The sequence below is a fragment of the Pipra filicauda genome, unplaced genomic scaffold (genome assembly GCF_003945595.2).
Source record: "Pipra filicauda isolate LSUMZ 115617 unplaced genomic scaffold, ASM394559v2 scaffold128_size5466820_pilon, whole genome shotgun sequence".
In the NCBI taxonomy this organism is placed as follows: Eukaryota; Metazoa; Chordata; class Aves; order Passeriformes; family Pipridae; genus Pipra; species Pipra filicauda.
In genome coordinates, this window is record NW_024103751.1 from 1,196,759 (window position 1) to 1,220,214 (window position 23,456).

The window sequence follows — 23,456 nt, forward strand, 5'->3', positions numbered from 1 at the left end:
TAGCCAGCTGGGATTAAACCTCTGCAGGCTGATGGATTTAGAATTCCCCAGGTACTCCTTGATCTTGTTGAAGATAAAGGTGACATTTGTTCTCTTTCAATCTTAAGTAACCTCCCACAGTCTCCACAAACTTTCACAGGTAATTGAGAGCATCCTAGTAATGATGTAAATCAGCTCCTTCAGCACTTGTGAGTGCTACTTTTCCACTTCCATGGGCTTGTATATCTACAGTTTCTTTAAGTGTTCACTAACTTTATCTCCTTCCACAGCTTGAATGGCAGATGGACTTTTAACTTTTCCTAATACTGTCGGTAGAGGCACCAAGCCTTACAAGAAGAGGCCAAAATTTGAACTGTATTAAATTATGTTGGAATACTTTAAGTCTTTCAAAAGATCACTTGGTGGTGAGAACTTGTAAAATATGGCAGAGTTGACAATTCTAGGTATAAAAATCCACAGTAAAGAGAAAATCATGCAAAATAACATTTCTGAACTTTTCAGTTAGCATTATAACACTATTCACACAAAACCTACTCACTCTGGTGAATGAAAAATGTCTTTCAGAAATAAGAATTCTTGTTAATAGGATTACAAATTCTCTTAATGTTATTTTAATCTCTTTCCCTGAAGTCTATGACACAACGTACACTGATAAAAACAGAATAAGAACAACAAAGGAAACTTTTGAAATATTTTTTCTTCTTACTGTCACATTTTCTCCTTTTCTTTTATACCCTAGAACAAATAAATGATGTAGCTACAATTTTAGCTGATTATCTTCTTTCCCTTCTATATCCTCACTGTTTTAAAGAAGTATACGTGTTTGCAAAGTAAGAAATATAATCCTCCTTAAGGTTGTTCCAGTGCCAATGTACAATTAATCAACTAAACCAACAGACTGAGAAAGTAAAATGAAATTTCTTTCAAAAATGTGATCTTTAACAAAACCCATACAATGTACAGAGTGGACTTTTCTCTCTTTATGAGCTATATATTAATTTATTTCCTAATGTTTCAGTTGATTACACTTTAATATAATTTTCCTGAAGTCACAAATCTTTCACATGATAACCCACTTGATAAAAGACTAACGAATAACTTTATTGTGGTTCTGATGTTACTTCATCTTCTGCAGAATAGCAGTGTCTTAATCCCCCATAAATCAAATGTTGCTTTCAATATTTACAATCAGATCCCTAAAAGCCACAAGCAGCTTTTAAATTTACTCCCACACACCCTTTTGTGATGTTTTTTTAGTGTGTGATGTCAAGGTACATATAAATGTAGTGGAAGTACATTGAAATATAAGGACAAAGCTGAAGTGCAAATGTTCAGTGAATGCAATCTTTCTCCTTAAGGAGAGTGAGACGAGGTGGATTCGCTGAATTAGTTTCTTGCTCCTAGGGCTTTCTCTTTAGGAGAGAGGGCAACACCAGTGTTTGTTAGGGAAAAGATGTACACAAGCTGGTAATAACTGATCTACTACATGCACTAAAGGTTGTCAACCTCTCTGTTGGAAGAATATCTTTACTATTTTGGGGAAAAGAAACTTCACAGGTACTGTACAAAACCACATTGAATAACTGTCACTCTTTGGTACTTTAAGTGATGAAACAAGACCAAAATTACCTAGGTAAACAAGAATGCTGGAAAATATTCTCCTTTAATGATTCATACATAAATTTGCCTATGTTCAGGAACAAAGACTCCTGACAAATACTCTTTCTTTTTGTATGTCTGTTCTGGACCCTGCACTAACCTATCACAAACTATCATTCAGCATCATATCACATTTCAAATGAACACATTCAGTGTTTAAATTTCATAATACCCAAATCATGCTGCTCTTACAGCTGTCTATTTTGTTTTAAAGAAGAATCAACATGCTCCCTACACCCATACAGCCTTTAAGGGAATTGAGCAGAAGCCGTATGAGGAGCACCTGAGGTCGCTTGGTCTGTCCAGCCTGGAGTAGACTGAAAGGAGACCTCGTAGTTACAACCTCCTTGTGAGGGGAAGACGAGGGGCAGGCACTGATCTCTCCTCTGTGGTGACCAGTGACAGAAACCGAGGGAATGGCCTGAAATTGTGTCAGGGGAGCTTTAGGCTGGATATTAGAGAGACATTCTTCACCCTGAGGGTGGTTGGGCACTGGAACAGGCTCCCAGGGAAGTGGTTCTTAGCACCAAGCCTGACAGAGTTCAGAAGCATTTGGACGATACTCTCAGGCACATAATGTAACTCTTGGAGATGGTCCTATGCAGGACTAAGAGTTAGACTCAATGATCCTTGTAGGTCTCTTCCAACTCAGTATATTCTCTGATTCTGTGAAATAAAGATGACAACAGATACAGATATATTAGTTTGAAAAGCATCTCTCTGATGATTTCTAAATAATCAATTATATCTACCTAAAAAAATTCTCCAGCTTTCCCTCTAGCAGTTTGATCCCCTGGGCTGATTGACATGATAAAAATCCATTATTTCAAACCACAACTTCAGTTTTTTAGTCATTTAATTTAAGGTTTTTGCATTTATCTGTATCTCCTCTTTTGGGCATCCTGATCAGCAATGTGCATAACACCAGTAGAATCTATGCATGGACTTCAGCTTTACAAATTTTCCTTTATGCAAGTCAGACACTCTTGGTACCAGGGTTTTCAGAGATGAATGTTCAAGTGATATTAAATCATTATAATCCCATCACAGTAAATGCAGACACAGTAATTTACAGCAGTTGAGATTCTGGGTATAAATATCAGACTGGTCATTCCTCAGCTGTAGCATTACATTAATATAAATTCAATATCTTCTTTGAAATAAGAAATTATACTAGCTTAAAATATGCATATGTTAAAGGATGATCAAGTCCCTTAATTTACACCGTTACTGATCAGTGTGCTCTCGCATCTTTCCCCTGGGAGATGGATAAGAGAGGACCAAAATAATTAAATATTCACTGGCTTGGATTGCAGTCAGTTAATTGTGGTGAAAGATTGTCTCTGTATATACTCTTCTATTGACAAAGAGTTCTAGCAGTAGAGAGAGATTATTATTTGTAGAAGAACCAACAAGTTGTTGATGAATGCACTAAGTTCAAGCAATAAAGATGGGACAAATGTTACTCTCCATGTTATGAGTGGTTTCCTGGGAGCTGGAGCATGTCTTCTGGGAAGACAGACTGATTCATCTTGGAGATGTGAAGGCTCCAGGGAGACCTTATATCACCTTCCAGTACCTAAATGGGGCCTAAAGAAAAGTTGGAGAGGGACTTTTCAGCAAGGCATGCAGTTGGGAATAGCTTTATAAACTGACAAAGAGTAGGTTTAGATTAGATATTAAAAAGAAATTCTTTACTGTGAGACACTGGAAGAAGAAGACACTGCCCAGACAGGTTGTGGATGCCCCATCCTTGGAAGTGTTCAAGGCCAGGTGGGATGGGGCTCTGAGCAACTGTGATTAGTGGATGGTGTCCTTGTCCATGGTAGAAGGGTTATAACTACATGATCTTTACGATTCTCTTCCAATTCAGACCAGTTTATGATTCTACAATATTATGTTTTCAAGGTCTTTTTAAAACAGGAAACTTGAAGAATATGTTATACAAGAACCTATAGAGAAGTATTTTTGATTGAATTAATTGTGGTATCATGACTCTTTTTCTGATCCATCATGGCATTCTGAACTACTTGTGTATTTGTGTGTTTTCAATTCAGAAAGAGCAATGGGATGTGGTAGATTTATTTGGGACTGCAGGAACGAGGCAAAAAGGAATTAGAAGAATAGTCATCCCTGAAAGAGATGGTAGAAAGAAAGAGATGGTGTTCTCTCTATTGTCTTGCAAAATTACTTCTGCTTGTGCAATCAGACCCCCAGACACGTCAAAGACCAGAGTGGCACAAAAAGCAATATTTTTATATCACAAAGCTATTCTGTTAGACTTTTACCATTACATGCTACTAGTCATAATTTTTACGACCAGTGTTGAAACTCCTTCTACAGAGAGAACTAATACATGACATATGTTGGCTTTAACAGAATGTCGGACTGGCAATCCTCAGGAAACAGCAAAACACATGTTTTGGTATTGGTTCTGAAACAGATGGTGAGAAAATTTTAACAATTTTATAATTCCATTACATTTTATAAATCAGAAACTGAGGCCTAATTGTCCATTGTATTTATATAATGTTTCTAAATTCTCAAATAAAAGAACAGGATTACTTCATTAAGTTTTTAACCTCTGTCTCCTAGACTTATCTACAAACCTTTTAAGCTGAATTCTGAATCTTAGTCCTGCACAAGTATCTTCCTCTGTCACTTAATTTTTCACACAGAGGTCTTTGGGAGGATTTTTCAGGAGACTAGAATGCAAAGTCATGTTCCTAGGTGATGTGCATTACTCAGAGCTACAGCGGTCTTTCCCTGTGCAACTGTGGATTTTAGCCTTTCAGACATCTAGTGCAAAATCTACAAGATCTACCAGAAACAAGAAGTTATTTTTCATTAACAATGAGCAAAAATTGAGGGAAATTTTAATAAAATTTATACTAGGTACGCAAAATTTTTTTACATGCTGTTATTTTTAATTGAATAATATTTCTTCCATTCAGGAGTTGTGCAGCTAAGGCTTTTAAAAAGATTTCCAGAGTGAAAATCACAAGTATATATATATATTATATAGTTTCTTAGAAAGTTTGAACTAGTCCTGCTTTGATGTATATTTCCAATTAAGCTTGGAAAATACACATCTCTTTTTCCAACAGATCTACTTTTCATTGAAAGCAAAACCATAACAAAACAAAACAAACAAAAAAAACAACCAAAGAACAAAAAACAACCAACTAACAAAAAAAAAATCCACACAAAAAAAACAGGGATAACTCAGGTCTTCTTTTTCTCAGGTGACAAATGATCACAATGTGTCATTTAGATAGAAAGCACAATATCACACAAGCACAGTAGCTGGGAGGCATTTTTCAAATTGTACAATTCTGAACTCACATTATAGACAATATACTCTCATTACCATTGAAAAAGCATCAAAGTATGTTTGTTATCTTCCCGAAATGAAATTACACCAGCTGGAATCTGAACTGCATATTACTTAATGAAGATAAAGATTACAATTGAAGAGTGTTTTTTGGTATTACAGCAGTCTTATAATCGATTTTTGATGAATGTTTACAACTTGACCAACTAAAAAAAATTTAAACAGGTGTTTATAGGAGTCAATTAATCAGCCTTTTCTACTTTGGTTTCCTTTGTACTTTTCCAACCATCAAAAAAGAAGCGAGTACTTTAGTAATCTGAACTTCCTCTTTAAATGGAATCCAACAAAATATCACTTAAATTATACAGGACAACCATTGGGTGAAATGTAGAGTAATTAATAAAACAGAAGCTAACATTCAAAGATAATTAATTAGAAAATGTTTTCTTTGTTTCTTCTTTGTTGTTTCTTTCTTTCTTTCTTTCTTTTTCAAGTTATTCCTCAAACTTCTTAATTTAATTATTTTATTTTATTTTATCTGATTAAGGAAACAAGTCTCCAGCACCAGTCTTACTGACCCTGTTGGAAAGAAAAAAAATCTTCTGCACTGTAGAAGGAAATCATAATCTCCTCTGATTTCTGTGTAACCAAAAGTTTTACCTTAAATTTGCAAATACTATTAAAACTTACTTTGTCAGTTTTTGGCTAATATTTCAAATGCAGAAGTCTCTATAGAGTCTGCCATAACTGAGGACCTAGTACTCATGATATACTCAAAAATTTGTTATTTCAAATGTAAACATAATAAACAATGTTCTCATTTTCATGAAACTCAGTCTATGAAGAAATTTTTAAAACAAGTTGGTTCTCTTCAAAATTCTTTTTCTCTCCGTGGTTTTTCCCGAGTGACGTAGTTTCATTACTGCATTGAACTAAAAACATAAAGAAACTAAAACAGTGTTTCAGTAGGTGCTAAGTTATCAGTTGCTCTTTATAATTTTTAAAGCTAATAGAATTTAAGTATTTTAAGGCCCAGATTCTGCCATAACACAGTGCTGTGAGATGTACCTGGAAATGCTGTGAAATGCTATATAACCACTCGCTTCCAAAATAATAGTGTTTTTTTGTGAACTTTTGACTTTTTAATAAAAATTAAAATTTTTAGAAGTAATTTAAATTATAAGAAATGTGGCTTTCCCCAATACCTTTAAATATACGTGGTTTTTTTAAACCAGTGAAAAAGTCATCTCAGCTAGGACTTTATTTTATATAGAATATGTCAAACTAATTGCAATCTTAATATAACAGCGTAAAACAGGCAGAAATCAAACATCTTTAGTTTTAATACACAAGGGAATTTTAGATGCAGCATATTTTCTCTTGATTAACTTTCTAGTTTATAGGAGAAATTGGCAGAGCTTTGCTTCATTTACTTCAATATCTTTTAAATGCATAAGAGGTGAAGAAAATGAAATAAATTATTATGAAGTAAAAAGAAAATACTTCAAATCATTTCTCACTCCAAAAACCCTTTTTATTTCATTTGTCTTTCCAAAAAAAAAAAAAAAAAAAAAAAAGGCATGTTTTTCAAATGTCCTGATTCCTGAAGTATATGTACTTTACCTTTAGGAAGACACTACTGTGCTTAATGTGGCATGGAACAGAGAAAGCGTAGTAAGAAAATATATAAATAAATAACAGCTGAAATTTTTAACCTTTCAGCTAGTGATGCAATGTCAGTGTCCCAAAACTTTTCAAAAAATTCACTTTTTTCATAAAGCCTCCTTTATTGTGAAATATATTTCAGTGTACATATTGTTTATACAATGTAGTAATCTCTCCCTGATTTATTATCTTTTCAGTTACAGTCTTAATTGTGTCCTGCACTGTCACATCAGCGTCTGTCTTATAATAATACTCGACTGTGTTTGTAAACCTTGCATTCAGGCAATGGGCACATATTTCAATCTTACAGAGGCTTTGTCTCTTATTTTTCCTTGGTCTTGAATGTAGAACTGAATAAAGTAGAACTGAAAGACAAACATATACACCTTACAAGTGAAAGAGCACTTGCCCTTAGAGTTTAATTCTAATAGGCTTTTCTGTATGCATTTTCAAAGGCAATTGTTAAATTTAAGTAATTTTTTGAGAATTTTACATTCCCCGAATATCTGATCTATTTTCCTTTTAAAGTGTTATGGTAGGTTGGTCATGGCTGGATGCCCAGTGCCTACAAAAGTTGCTCATTTGCTCCTCTCCTCAGCTGGGCAGGGGAAAAGAAATATAATGAAAGGCTTGTGTCATGGGTAGAGATAAGGACAGGGAGAGGTCACTCATCAGTTACTGCCATGGGCAGAACAGGGAAATCAACTGAATTTACTGTCAATCAAATCAGAGTAGGGTAATGAGAAATGAAGCTAAATCTTGAAAACACCTTCCTCTTATTCCTCCCTTCTTCCTGGCCTCAACTTCACTCTCTGTTTCTTCTACCTAACCTCCAGTGGCACAGGGGGATGGGGAATGGGGAATGGGGACTGGGGACTGGGGTCAGTTCACACATTGTCTTTGCTGCTTCTTCCTCCTCAGGGGAAGGACTTCTCACACTCTTCCTCCCACAAGATACAGTCTTCCATAAACTTCTCTATTGTGAGTCCTTCCCATGGGTCGCAGTCCTTTACAACTGCTTCAGTGTGGGTCCTTTCCATGGGGTGTAGTCTTTCAGGAACAGACTGCTCCAGCACAGGCTTCTCAGAGGGTCACAGCCTCCTTTGGACATCCACCTGATCTGGCGTGGGTTCCCTCTTAGGCTGCAGGTGGATCTCTGCTCTACAGTGGACCTCCAAGGCCTGCAGGGAGTCAGTCTGCCTCACTATGTTCTCCTCCAGGGGCTACAGGGGAATCTCCTCCTCCTCCTTCTTTTCACTGACATTGGCGTCCGCAGAGTTGTTTCTCTCGCATATTCTCAGTCCTCCGTTCAGCAGCTTTTGTACAGCAGTTTTTTTTCCTCTCTTCTTAGATCTCATCCCACAGGTATTACCATCATCGCTGTTTGGTTCAGCCTTGCCCAGTGGTGAGGCCAACTTGGAGCCAGCTGTCATTGTCTCCTTTGGACATGGGGGCAGTTACTGGCATCTTTTCACAGAAGTCACCTTTGCACCTGCCCTGCCACCAAAGCCTTGCCATGCAAGCCCATTACAGCTGTTTTAGATTAGTTCAAGTGTCATAAAAATTTATAACCAGCTCATATTGTTTGCAGTTATCTTCTGTTTGAAAGTTCAAAGTTTAATTTTCCCCCTTCACTCCCACAAACTCACAACTATCTGTTAGTTTTTGCAGCTTCAGCTGATTTTGTCCCAAGACACACATGTATTTTTTTAAAAATAGTAATGTCACAAATAGGATTTCCTCTCTATGGACATCTATATGTTGCTTATTTCTGTGCTCAAAAGGTGCAAGGATAATCAAAATTTTCACCCCCTTTCTTTCTGCTTGACTGAGCACTCGGTGTACAGTATTGCAGGAGCAGGACTGCACGGCTTTCTTAGACGGGGTCTCATTATGAACAGTGGCTGCCAGAAGATTACAGCCCCTGTCCTTAGACATAATGAGCAGCGCCATCTGCATTCACCATCTGGACTATGAAAACTTCTGATAAGTTCAGGAAGTGTGTGAGACAAGGAGAGACCTTATTCCATGTGTAATCTCACCAAAATAATGAATATAACACGATTGACAAATCAACACTATGGATTATGGATAATTGTACCCACAAAAACATAATGCCAGTGATATTTACTGCCTGAGAGGACTAAAGCATTTAAATAAGGAGAATGTAGCTTAATCTTCCCAGACATAAAGAAGAAAGCAAAAGAAATATGTGGTGAAATATAGAGAAGTACTTTTTCTCTCGTGGATTTCCTCATAGAATTTCTTAATCTAAAGATGACTTACAGAATTGATTGCTGAAGAGATGAGAAGGAGAGAAAGAGTAAAATAATCATTTTGTTAGAAAAAACAAATCTGATAAAGCAATTGACAAAAAAATCCAACTGTGCAATCCTAAAATGGAATTGTCACAGTCACTGCTAGCATGAATCAGTTTCTCCTTAAAATATATAAACCCCAAAAAGCAACTTACTAAAATGACAGATCCCTGTTGCCTTTATTTGCTGCAGTGCTGCCTACCAGCTGGGTAAATAGGTGTTTCCACAGTATCTGAATGGGAGCCATCTGCAGAACATCTGCAGCTACAAACATTTACAAGCTGAAGAAAAAGAGCTTTTGTTTCATGTTTCCATCACAAATATGGAACTAAACAAAGAAATCTGATTTTAATTAAGCCAATTAATGTTTCAAAGTGTACCATTTGCAAAAGAACAAGGAAGTGACTTTTTCACTTTTCTTGTTTTACTACTGGCCTCAAGTCCAAACAGGCTGCTGAAATTTTGAGCAGCACATTTTTCTTCAGTAGAGAATATTTTGATAATCACATATAGCTCTGATACAGAATCAGATAATGAGTTTCATTTCCCTAGGTGTCAGATTGTCTATAATCTGTACATGAGTTTGATTCATATGTCAACTAATTCACTGACACCGTCTGAAGACAGAGCAAACTGGATGGAAGACCTCAAGATAGAATGGAATTAAACTGTCTCAGAAAATATATATTTTTCAACTGTTGCACTCCAGCTCAGAATGAATGGGACTTCTTTTTCTATGTTGGCTACAACAATTTCTGAATAATAACTTTAAAACTTTACTTTTAGATAGGAGGCAATCTTGACGTTGTTTCTGCTGGACAAATTTCTGTGACGTCCTCTGCTTGGTGTCCACAGGAAAACTTATTTGACATCAGCCCTCCTTTGCTTCACTGTGTGGTTCTTCCCAGAGACTACAGATTGCTGTGGGTCAGGCGCTGCTTGGACTCAAGTCACAGTTTGTTCCCTCTTCTTTTGGAGAAATAATTTTGCCCCTACCTTTTCCATACAGAACCTTGATCTAATATAGGAAGGAAAGGGACATCCTTGAGCTAGACTAACACAAAGGAGATGGAGAGCTGGCCCTTTTCCACCTTTTTTTTTTTTGTTTGTTTTCCTAACCTGGAAATCACAACTCTGTGAATAAACAACTCCTTCATTAGATTTAAGAAGATTTTGTCATGGAAAAATTTGGACTACAATATTTCATCTTACAAAAATTTACCTAATGTTGGAACATTCTAAATATGATGCTGACAATATTCCTCCAGTTCAATTTTGTGCAGGGTGTCCAATAAGGAGTATTTAATCAGTTATTTCATACTGGAAAAACCTTTTTTTATCTATGGACATTTCCACTAAACGAAATGCTAAAATGATTCTCTGGATATTCCCACTACACTGACATTTCCACACCTTTTTTTGCTTTCAGAACAGATTATAACCCCAGTTTTAGCAGATTTTGGAGACCACGTACCTGAATTTTCATCAAGACCACTATCAGTACAAGTCTTTCTATGGTTCATCTGTTATCAGGTACAGGCACAGCACAGATATTACCTGCAAGTGGAATGGGCAGAAAAGAACAACTAAAAATTCTACCATTGCTGCCACTTGGTGCAGAAAAATAAAATTATGTTTCTGATTAGCTTGGATAATCTTAGATAAGATGGGAGGTGAGAATAAAAAGACAGAACAAGTAGTCTGCTAGAAAATAATTTTTCACTTGTTTTTCTCTTAATTTGTGTTACTGCAGGAAATATATATATATATTTATATATACATATACATATTTCTGTTCCAACAGACTAATTTTAAAGCACCATCTTCTAGGCTTTAAGAGCTTCTAAAACACATCTTGTAGTGTCCACAGTACTTCTGAATAATTTAATGTAATGAATAATTAGAATATTTATGGGACAAAAAACTTTCTTAATTTAATTACATTTCCAGATAAAATACCTGGCCATTTCTTGCTTTATTGTCCATCATTTTCTGCTCATGGAAATAGGAATTTATGAGCTGAACCTGTAGTGAGGGAAGAGCAGGATGCTGGCTATATCTCAAGTTGTTAGTTTTTACTAAAAATATATAACAACATCAGTTATGAATTGCAAATGATTTTTCAACTAGTGCACTATCATAAATAAATAAAAATATTTTATTATCATTCAGTCTTTTATTCTACTCTTAACTACTAACTGAACTGAAAGTGCTTGATACACAGACAATATCAGTAACAGAAGATGAGAGGCAGGTATTTATTTTTCAGTATAGTCCTTCCCATTTAGGATCTTGTTCTTGCCACTAACAAAAACCGGTAAAATTTCTGTGACAAGATAATGCTGAAGTGCTTTAAATAGATACTTTTTGTATTTGTTTAAATCATGCTTACCTATAGGTACATGTGAAAATATGATGAAAAAGGTACCATCAAGGTATAGGAGGTGGGAAGTTAATTAAGTTTATGCAAAATAAAGTTAATACATCTGTTATGTAACTATTTTATTCATAACGTAACATATGCTATATATCACCGAACAACATTAATGTACCTACCACTGCATATGCGTATTTCCTCAGCTCATATGTGTTCTTTTCACTTCATCTTTATTCTCAGTATATTTCCCTACTGTAATTTCCTAACTAAAGGAGAAAAAAAGCACTGAGTTTTCTCCTCTCTAGTAGATTTACATTTTCTACACGTTTTTGCTTCCATGTTGTCCTAATTCAGAAGTACAATTTACAGGCTTCTGGTAATGGAGCAGATAAATTTTCAGTGAAAGAAAGTCAACATTTCTGACTGATCTAGACAATTCTAATAAATGTGGTTCAGTAACACTGTAGTTATGGATATTCACTTCAAGCACAGAGTTGGAACAAAATTAACTGTACAACTAATAAGTAAAACTAAGGTTTAATTAGCTCTAGCAAAAGAATTATTTCAGTACATAAGTGAGCAATTGAATATTATTGATTATAACAATATCTTCAATATTAGATTGAAAATTTAATCAGTAGGTTCATATTTAATATGTGTATTTTAGCCTGTTTTACTCCATAGAAGGAGAAATCCTGTTATGCAGTTGTGAGAAAATGTGATGAAAGTACAAAGTGGTAAAGTAACAGAGTGAAGGCTTTGTTAGAATAGTGAACAAGAATCAACAACAACAAAAACCTCAGTGAAAGCTGTAACAGGTTCAGGAATAAGAACAATCTACAAAAAATACGGACAAGTTAGATAAAAGAATCATCTTTGCTGATACTGAAAAAATCTAAACTAATTTTTCAATTACTAACCCAAAAGCTCTCTGGCAATTATTGCATGTATTCATCTAGTATACAAATACCTGCAAGACACTCTTAAAATATCCACACATCCTATTGAAATAGAATTATAAAAAATATTTTCCATTAAATTTCTTTAATAACCTGTACCAGGAAAAGACAAGAGTGCAAGAAGTTCATAGGATTAATAGCAGAACACGCATATTCATGTTTAATTAAAGTTTTTATATTCACTGTTGGCACCAGAACAAATCATCTCTGGATCCTATAGTCACCATCAGTTAATGAGCTGATAAAGGGCACAACATGGTAAGTAATTATTAGCAAATAACTTGGCCAATTACCTTAGCTGTTGCTACTGCTGGGTTTTTTTGTTTTATATTGGGGTTTTTTGGGTTCTTTTGGGGTTGGTTTGCTTGTTTGTTTGTTTTTTCTGTGTGTTTATTTGGGTTTTTTGTTGCTGTTTTTGTTTTTGCTTCCTTTTTCAGGAAGAATCTACAAATCCCTTGTGGTTTGCAGATTTCAGTCACTCTACTTGTACTCTTGTGTATTGATAACAGTAGAATTAGAATGCCAAGATGACCCTATCAAAATCAGGATAACTACCAGTAACACTTGCTTAGGTGGGCTAGGATTTTTCCCACTTTATTAATTAAAAAATCTAGCCTCACTGTGAGCAGATGAGAAAATTGGGCAATATGAAGCACTGTCAGTTACTTGAGGGCTTCTTTCTACTACCTCAAATGCTAAGACGATTAAATATTTCTGGAATTTCAAGGTGAGTCTCTGCCCAGACTTGCAGATGACAAACAAGAGGAGGAAAGCAGCAGAGATCTCCTACTGTCCCTGGGATACAGACATGTAAAGCCAGGCACATAATTTTGCTTCATACAGGTCATCTTTCTGGAGTCTGCAAGATGTCTCAGCTCCTTCCCTCACTCTCAGTCTACCCTGCAGGCTGCCCAGTGTACCCAACAAGCATCAGATCTCAGGGCTTCGTGGGTCATCTGCTTTCTAAACCCCTATTTTCTCTTGGGAAATTTCCTGGCTTAGTGTGAGAGTTCTCTGGAAGCACACTGATTATGAGGGATTTCACACACCCAGTAGAAAGTTTTTCCAGAAAATAAATAGTGTCAGGCTTGGGGCAGGCTGTTTAAGAGGCTCATTGCCTTTGCAGGACAGTGCAGGCCCTTCCTGAAGACCAGAAAATTTGTGCTCTGTCATATATATGAATTTTTAAACTTAAAGTAGGTCTTTAGAACCATAGAATCATAGAATCTGCTGAGGAGAAAGTAGAACCCCTGGCCCTACACAAGTCTATTCCAAGAATCACACCTTTTGCCTGAGATTGTTGCCCAAATGCTTCTTGAACTCTGCCAGGCTTGGTGCTGAGAATCACTTCCATGGGGAGCCTGTTCAGTGCCCAGACACCCTCTGGGTGAGGAACCTCTTTCTAATTTCCAACCTAAACCACCCTGACATAACTTGAGGCCATTCCCTCGGGTTCTGTCACTGGTCACCACAGAGAAATCAGTGTCTGCCCCCCCTCTTCCCCTCAAGAGGAAGTTGTAACTGCAATGAGGTCTCCCCTCAGTCTCCTCTTCTCCAGGCTGAACAGACCAAGTGCCTTCAGCTGCTCCTCATACAGCTTCTCCTCAAGGCCCTTCACCATCTTTGGCATGAGAAGGGATGGGGGGGGTTGCCTGACTCTTAGTGTTGGGAGATTTTCTCAACTCTTAGTGTTTTATTTGTCTGTCAGTACCCCCAGGGAAGCTGAAACCCTTATGTCCAACCAGTCTGTCAGTGTTCCATAAGGGGATCGATCCCTCACTGAACAGATTCACAAGATCAGACAGTAATTTGACTGCCCTTCCTGGGGGCTGGGAGGCTAAGACTCCTCAACAAGTCTGGGAGAGTATGAAGACTCCTCAGCAAGTTTTCCCAATGTTATCCACCACTGACAACTGATAGCACCTTATAAAGGACTCACTCTAACAGTTTATGGAATACTACCATTTATTGATATAAACTGTGGCAGGTTAATAATGTTTGTAGGTCATCAGTGATAGTATCTGACTACAAAAAAGTATTTAAAGCGATCAATCTACTAATACTACAAAACAAGCACTAGCTCTAGTCTTAATAGCAGCATTTAGTGCACATAGAATGTTTCTTAACGAGTAGGCATCCCTGGGGTGGGGAAGACAGGTTCATCCTGCCAACTGATCCTAGCAGTTTCGGTGGAGTCTTCCTCCAATTTGAACTACAAAGTACTACCATGTTCCCCTCCCTGCAGGGATGTCTATGGAGGAGGCCACAGAGTCTCTGATTCACTCCCCCCTCATTCAATCCCCTACACCAGGTCCTTATCATTGTTTAGGGAACCTCTGTGAGGCATGTCGACCACATTCCTTCCAGGGAGTAGCAGCTGCATTTTACCCTGTAATTCCTAGTCTCCTCTAATTTTTAACCCTATCCATTGTTCCACAGTCTCCCTTACACTCCTTTTCACGGTCTCTAATTGTTTTACATTCTTCTTACAGTTTGTACATACATCCATGCCCTGCCCCAAGGTGCATAAACTGGCACTTGCCTTTGTCATATCTTAAATGCCCCCTGCTTAGTTTTCTATTTCTCTTCTGTATTTATGGGATGCAACACCAGTTGTCTGCATAGCAGCTTAGTCTGTATGACAAATAGAAGTTGCATGACATGCATCAGAAAATTCTGTCTGGAGAGAAAGTCGCAGGTAATAATTGCCTCAAATCAGGTGAAATTAGAACATCCTTTTCTTCATAAATGAATAATACTTTCTACACAGCTTTTGTTTTGTTTTGTTCTGTGAAATAAAAACAGCTTTCATCATATGTCCTACAGATGAAAATGAAAGGCTGGTCCCCTTTTCCTCCCTGCTTGACCCTCTTCAAAGGTAACCCTGTCGGAGGCCTGTGCTGTTTTCTATGACACATGAACATTTTCATTGCACATATCCTTTCCACTTACAGTTTCAATGGTGTTCATCTATTCATAGCTTCCTCTATCCTATGTCATTGTATATTTTGACAATAAAATTAATATTCCAGAGATATATTATATTTTTCGAATACAAATCCACTACTCAGAGAATGCTTTTCCAGGTCTCCAGAAAAATTCTGAGGGTGGCAGAAAGTGGGAAAGTTTTCCATATGACATATTTATTTACAGAATTCTTTTTCATTTAAATTGTCCCTACTCAGTTACATGACTTAAACCTGTGTACTGAGTAGTTTTGAAAGCCTTGCTTCCTGTGGAATGATGTATAAAACTTATTTGGCACAGCAAGCTGGTACAGGATTGTAACACCATTTTATTTTAAGTAATACCTGACACATTTTATCTGATTGTTTTTGAAGAGAGACAATTACAAGGATTAAGAATAATAGTTTCAAATGCAAGAACTCTCTCCTCATATTTTTTCAAAGCTCAAGTCTATTAAGATGCCAAAACCTCAAGAGTGTAAGAAAAAGCAAATGGCATCCTGCATTTACTTGTATAAGTACAGGTACCTTTGAGGTGGCTTCAGCTGCACAGCACTTCATTAGTGTAAAGGCCTTAACTAAATGGAGCAGCCCAGTGATTTCTGCCTGATCTCTGAAAATCCTGCCAAGACGAACTCTGAGAGTGCAGAATTCAGCATGTTCATAAAAGAACTTGGTCAGAAATTCCACCGGTGTCTCTCTTATTTTCTTTTATCATTTACTCTAACCTCTTTACAAGATTATGCCTCACAGCTTTCATCTTCACTCCAAAGTGCAGGAATGGTAGATGAATAGGACAGGTAACAGTAGGCAATGCCAATAAACAGTAACAGACAACTGGAGATTCATTGTGCCTCCTAGAAGGTGAGCTGAGTTTTGAATTAATAGAAAAAAAGTATTGTTAAAACATGGGTAGAATTAAAAAATAAAAGAATTGACATTTGTTAATCTCTTCATAAATGATACAGTGCATGTCTTTTCTATATGAACAATCTTATGAAAAATTTATTACTAATACCTGAGCTGCAGAATTCTTGCTCCATCGACTAGATATAAAAATTGTACCCTTACTATCTTTTTTCACTGGTATATGCATTTGTTAAAATTAACATTTGCTGCCAGAGCTCAAACTGGACTCCACGAAGGTAGTCATTACACACATAAAAACTTCAAAGATTTTAAAACTGCAAGATGACAGGCAAAAGAGGGAAAAGAAAACCCACTAAAATGAAAGCTTTTCCTTAAAGCCAAGCATGTTCAGGATTAAAATAATGTTAGATCCCCCCATTCTAGCGACCTTTTTACTGGAATATGTTGCCTCTTTATTCTACCATTACTGATATACTATTACATTTTTTGCTTCCAGCACTTTCTTGCTTTTTTTTCATTGAACATTAATGAAAATTGCAAAAAAAAAAATCTTGCTTTTAAGAAAACAGACATGCAGCAACACAAATATGGCTAAATTTAATTTTTAATTGAGCTTTGGAAACAGTAATTGAAAGTATTTATTACTGACTTTACAGAAAGACATATCACATAAGAGGAGACAGACCTGTAACATAATGCTAATACAGATACTTAATGAAAATGTGATTCAATATGTTTAAAGCTGGAATGAGAGGTAAAACTAAGTTAAAGTATTGTGTCAGTATCTGTTTGTGAATACATAGTAGTTATGCTCTCTAGTGCTCCCCGATATTCTGTTTCCCAAGATATCAAAGCTAAAGTCTTCTTAGACAATACATTTTCTGCTCCATCACTGTTCCTTACTTTCCACCATAAAGAAATCTGGGCATAGGAAGTCAGTATATATATCCAGAATTCAAGCCTGTTCTCCTCAGTCTGTAATCAGCCTTTGCCTCCAAGTTTGTTTTGTGCAAGTACAAATATACTGCAGGAAAAAAAAGTCACAACTGGACCCTAAATCCTGCAATAATACATGAAAATTCTATATGCTTTTCATTGCTTCCTTCCTCCATGTTCATCAAGCATAAACCTTGTATCTCAGCTCTTATTTACAGACTAAAACAAAGAGAAACCAGCAGAGAAAATATTGTTGGGTATTAGCATTTTTTTCCCCCAGAATTCACAGTTTCTTTCCTTTGTACCAGAGCAAACTGTTCTAATAATTTTTCTGTAAAATATCAGTTAGGTAGAAATCACAGATGGTATATCCACCTGTTTCTGTTCCCTTAGTAACATCAATAATATTATACAACTCTATAAACCAGCTTACACTAAGGGATTGTTGTCATCAGCCATCAATGTTTACAGGGCCAGAATACTAATAAGATCTTACTGTGGACAATAACACACCCACTGGATGCCTTTGGCAACAAAGAAATCCCACTTAGAAAAAAAGACTGTAAGCTAAAGACAGTACTTTACTGAGTTCTAATTTCTGCTGTCCAATAAGTGGAACTACAATGTGTGTGATGTATTCTAGCTGCCAGGTCTGTTTCACTTTAACTGCAAACCGGAGACCTTGGACAACGAAGTATTCTTTTTCTGTTTGGCTTTCTTGCTAGATTTTCATGTTAAATGCTTCAGGTTTATGTATTCTGATTACCAGTACAGATTTATGTACAGGCATGCCACCCGGGGATTATGTGGTTGGCTAGTCAAGTATTCAGAAATCAGTTTAACCGTTTAGAAACATTATCTTCCCTGAGTCATTCTAGTTTGGCTCTTGATGAAGCAACTAGTGTGCAGCACAGGTCAGCACATTGTACAGAAACACACTTCTGGGTTTTTTTGCATCTGGTTTTCAGAACTGCAGCAGATTTTGGGTGTCATATTTACAACAGGTTCCTTCTGCTTAAATAGGAGAGTGACTGTTATTGCATAACCTCGGCCTTGGTGTCATGCAGTGTAGTCCCAGTCTCCCAGAGAAATACGCCAGTTTTCCCACAGCTGTGTTGCAGGGACCAATCTGTGTGCTCCCCCCCACCATATCATCATGTACCCCCTGCCACTACCTCCTTGTTTTCATCTTCCCAGCGTGCAGATTCATAAACCACTGGTGCCTCCCTGCAGAGTGCTTCTGCCTCATAGAGCACCATGCAGATTTTACAAAATGACACAGTGGTGAGCTTCAAAACAGCCCTGGAGATTAGTCTCAATGACACATGGCTGTGTGTTTTAGTTAATTGATGTGAGTGTAGGGAAGCACACAGGCCCTATGTGAACCCGCTGGACCATTTTGACAGAGGAATCATGATTATTTTTCACCCATGCAGCACACCTGCTGCAAATGGGACCTTCGTCTTTTCTTTAAGAGTATTCATTCTGACCCTTCTGACCTCAACCTGCAGTGTTTAGCTTTCCTTTTGGACTGATGTTAACAGAGTTTCTTTTGCATTTTTTGATGGTAGGGAGAACATACCCTGCCCCCAAAAAGAATCAAAATAGCCAAACCCCAAAAACTCAGAATATACAAGAAAATCATCCTGTAGCATATCTGGAACAATAATCAGAAAACTGATTGTGCTCACTGTACATATTTAGTTAGAACATCTCCATGATCAGCTGGACCCCTTTACATTTCAGTATGTACAACATTGCATATTGTTGTCTCTACTTCTGGAATTTTGTGCATAGAATATTAAAGAAATGTAATAAAACCAAAATAATTACCTTTTTTCTCTGTATCTCATTCAAAAGCAAAGTTGCTAAAACAGTTGCCAGTAAATCAATTACACTGTAGTGTAATCGTATGTCAACATATCTGGAACACTGTGGTCTTAGGAAACAATCCCACAAACCCAAATTCTTCCTACAAAATTTAATTCAGTTACAATTGAGTCTAAAATACTTGTCTTACCAGTAGTATTCCAAAAGCACAGATTTTTGGGTAAAATGATGGAAATGCAAGGACATAGAGGAAACTATCCATTAAAGGTATTGTTTAGAAATAAAAATGTCCTCAAATAATTCTTATCTTTTTCTGAGATGTGTTTGTCATACTCATTTTCAAATGGGAAAATTTGGGTTTATCAGTCACTCTCCATCACCACAACAAAGACCATTTTGAAGTATCAGGGATAAAGATCATATATCAATCAACTGTAAGGAAAGATTTAAATATCATGTCATTTCATAAGCACATTCACCTTTATTACTCCAAAGGTTATTCTAAGAATAATTTTTTTAAGAAAAGGTTTTAGTCACCCAAAATAACAAAAAAGCTTTTATTACTTAAACATTGTAAGATATTTTCTTAAGATTAAATACACTTTGATTCCATTAATGTCTCTACATTTCTGATTGAAGCTTATTTAACATCAATAATGAGATGATAAACAACAGAGATCATAAGATTTAATGAAAAGATAACTTTTTATCCTCTTCCGTCTAACTTCTTTTGGACAGTAGAAGTCACGACAGAGTGACAGGAATAAAGAAGTTGTAGTAGAATTAGACCTTAGAATCTATTTCTGCTCATAAAAAGATGATTATCTTTTTATTTTTTATATATATGTATTTGCTTTAATGAAACTCAGGTGTCAGCTCCTGATTGAAACATCAATACCTCTACCTCTTCATGACAATCTGTCATAATGTATTATAAGCTTACAGTATTTCTATTTTAAGTGACATACTGATTAAAGCTGGTCAGAATTTTACAATGCTGCAGAAAGGGTTAATTTTTGTCCCCTTCTTCTAGGAAAAATATTTAAAAATATTGCAGTTTTATTTAAACCATTTTTCCTTTCCAAATACCTCACAGCTGAGGGAAAGTGAAGCAGTCTTTGGAACTTTATTATTCAAGTAGCCTGTATATCATTAGAAAATAAGGCTGACAAATAAAAATTTTATCTGTTCTATTAAAGTGAATGTTGAATATAGTCTTCAGTGTATTCTGGCCATATATAAGCTTGTTTTCTTGTTCTCCAGACAACTCATAATCCATGTGAGCATGTTATGATGCTAAACTGATCTAATAATTCTTTTACAAGTACACAGCCTTGAGCTGAGCTCCTAACTATTTCGACTACAGGGTTTTTAGTTATCTCAGAGAAGAGACAGGACAATCCATACATGATAAGAATTCCTATGAAGATATCATTACCTCTGCCAGACATCAAGGGACAGTAAAATCCATTAAAAAGAGAATTTTTATCCATATCAGATAACATGTTTAGGATAGAGGAAGTCATAATACAAATAAAGAAAAGTCAAAGATTTGAACTCCTATAGTTGAAATATTGACAGTGGAAATTGGTAGCATACAGTGTTGTCATCTACCTGTGGAACTCTTGAAAAATCTGGTCAGTGATGTAGCAATGTTCACTGAATATGGCCATAAGAAGTCCATTTCTCCCTACCACAGTTTCATCCCCATTAAAATATAGCTTTCATATTGAATTGCATATCTTGGGGAGAAAGGAGCAATGATAAGAAACTTAAGCTTCCCCATAATTTCCTTATTTCTATCCCTTAAACATGATAGAAAAGGTCAAAGGAAAACCAAACATTGCAAACTGTTATCTTTTTGGCTTTTTTCTGAGATAACTATTTACTTACAGCAGCTTTTTCCATTAGCCTGAAGAATAAATAAAGCTGAATCTCAAAAAGCAATTGATAGTCTGTCATTATTTTTTCATAGGATGTGAAAACATCCTGTATTTCAGAGGTCCAATGAATAGTTATAATTTGATGAAACACAAATAAAACTATTCAACTTTTCATCCCTCCCATCCAGTTTATTTAATAGAACTGGTAGGATAATGTGATTGTGGATCAATACATGAAGAAAGTAATGATTTTATTTTCCCATATGTCTTGAAATCAAATGAATTCATTTTTTCTTCTCACAGAAGGGTATCTTAAAGGTCGAAAGGACATTGCTGAAACTGCGAAGAATTCGTCAAAAGTCATGTTTCAGTTTGCATGTAACTAAACAAGTAATGTGAACAAAGTCGTCTCCCACAAAAATAAACATATTTATCTGCTAGTCACTACAAAATTTTAGATTTGCTTTATCAGGTATTTTTAAAATTTGGATTATCTTCCAAATTCAAAGGCACATTCCATTCATGATATTTCTTTAGATAACCTTTTTTCTTTTTTTCCCCAGACTTTTATTTTGTCCCACAAAGCTCAAAAAGCAAGACCTCTTCTTAAGCTTTGGGTGTACTGTTACCCTCTCTCTCAGTCTTTGCTGGCAAAAGAACATTGTGAACATTGTGAACTACTTTCTCCTCTTCAGAGAAAGGTTTAACAGTTTGGCATAATTACCTCTTAGATCATTATTCTAAGTGTGTTCTACTCCACACACTTAACAGGCTAGAGAGCTGGACCAGCTCATAGCTCACAACACTCAATTGCCTCTGCAATTCATCTGAATGATGACATTTCCAGTGACTTAGCATAATACACTGTTTGAACTGTTCAGTTCCCAGTCTGTCCCATGAGAACAGTTGTCAAGGTCCTTCTGAAGGGCTGCACAGCCCTCTGGGGTATTGGCCACTCCTCCCAGCTTTGTGTCAGCAGTGAACTTGTTAACAAGGCATCTGCCCCTTCATCCAAGTCATTGACGGATAAGTTAAACAACGCTGGGGCCACTATTGAACCTTGGAGGACGTCACTTGTGACAGGACCCTGTGTGATTACAACCTTCTGTAATCTGCTGTTCAGCCAGTCGTCAATCCACTTCAGTAAAAAATCTCTGGCTTATCCCAACTGTGTTATATATATATTTTATTGATGTTTAGGTCTAACTTAATTCCTAAGTTGAGGTCAGACAAACTGAATTAAGAGAACTACAGTAATATGCACCTCACACTAGTTTTCAAAGGAAAATCAATACAAGCCCAAATCATGCTGACAGTACTTTACCCGCTTAAACTTCTGAAATAGCTACTTTTAGCATTTTTTCAACATAAAATGATAGCAGGATGGATGCAGAGCATTATTCAATAAGTCTATCTCCAGCACAAAACTTCAGAAAGCTTTTGGTAAATTAAGTATTCCATTTTCCTGTCTGAAAGATTGGTCTAAAATTGAACAAGATCAGGTATTTGGCCAGCTATACATTTTTTCTTATATAAAATATGACTGCAATAAATGGCATAATAGGAAGATTGATGGAAATCCATGTGCACTTAAGATAGATCATTTACAGAGGAAAGCAAAAGCCTTCAGCAACCATAAAAGTACACAACCGATTGCTGTGTTGTAACACATTTTTGTTTCGTAAAGTTTTTGCAGCATTCATTGCTTGGTCATTGCAATAGAAACAGATGAATGATTATTTTGAGGGTCTCTGGCAGTGTAAGAAATGTGTCATGAACTGCATTTTTCAGAAGCAATTTAGAACTCTAAGTCAAAACCAGAAAAAACATGAGTTTATATGTGAGTGCTGGAATAAGCTTCAGGAAAAATATTCCTGAGGTTTAGAAAGGTAATGGATTTCAATATGTTTTCTATGTAGCAGTAAAAACTGAGTAAATTTCTGCTCAAGTAAAAGGGAGTACTTTGTGACAAACATGAATTACTTTTTCCTTTCTTCTCTCCCTGTCCTTCTGAAAAATCACACCTATTGTATGTGTCAGTTTTATTCTGAAAAGTGTTGAAAGCCTTTGCTCCCACTTAACATCAGCAGACAAAAGGTTTATGACATCCTTGAAAGAGGTACATTCCCATATTCTTCTCATATGCAGCATCTTGTAATATGAAGTCCAGTTCTTCCTTTCTTTCTCAGCATCTCTCAAAAGTCAGATGCTTCTCAAAGTGAGAGTGATATTTGTCCGGGTTGGGTTAGGGTAGAGAGGGCAAAATACAGGTCTCCTGGCTTCTGGGCACCACATGTCAGAAAAAATATGTAGCTCAAATAAACCATTTAAAGATGGAAGAAAGAAAGGGAGAGAAAAGAAAAGCAATACATTCAAAATCAGGTAAGATATGCTTGATGGTCTGGGAGAAGAAACAAATCTCAAGATTGCACAAGCAATTAAATTTAGGTCTGGAGCAGCACATGGCATAGATTTCATCTTTTATGAATAATTAAATGTCTCCAATTACCAATATTTAACAATCAATTCAGCAGTCAGGCTTCTCTGGGAGCTTCTTATTGCTTGATTTCATAACTGTATGTGGAGACAAACAACAGGCGGAAAAAAAAGTGCAGTCATTCTTATTAATTTGTGCCACAATGTCTTTTATTTCCATTTC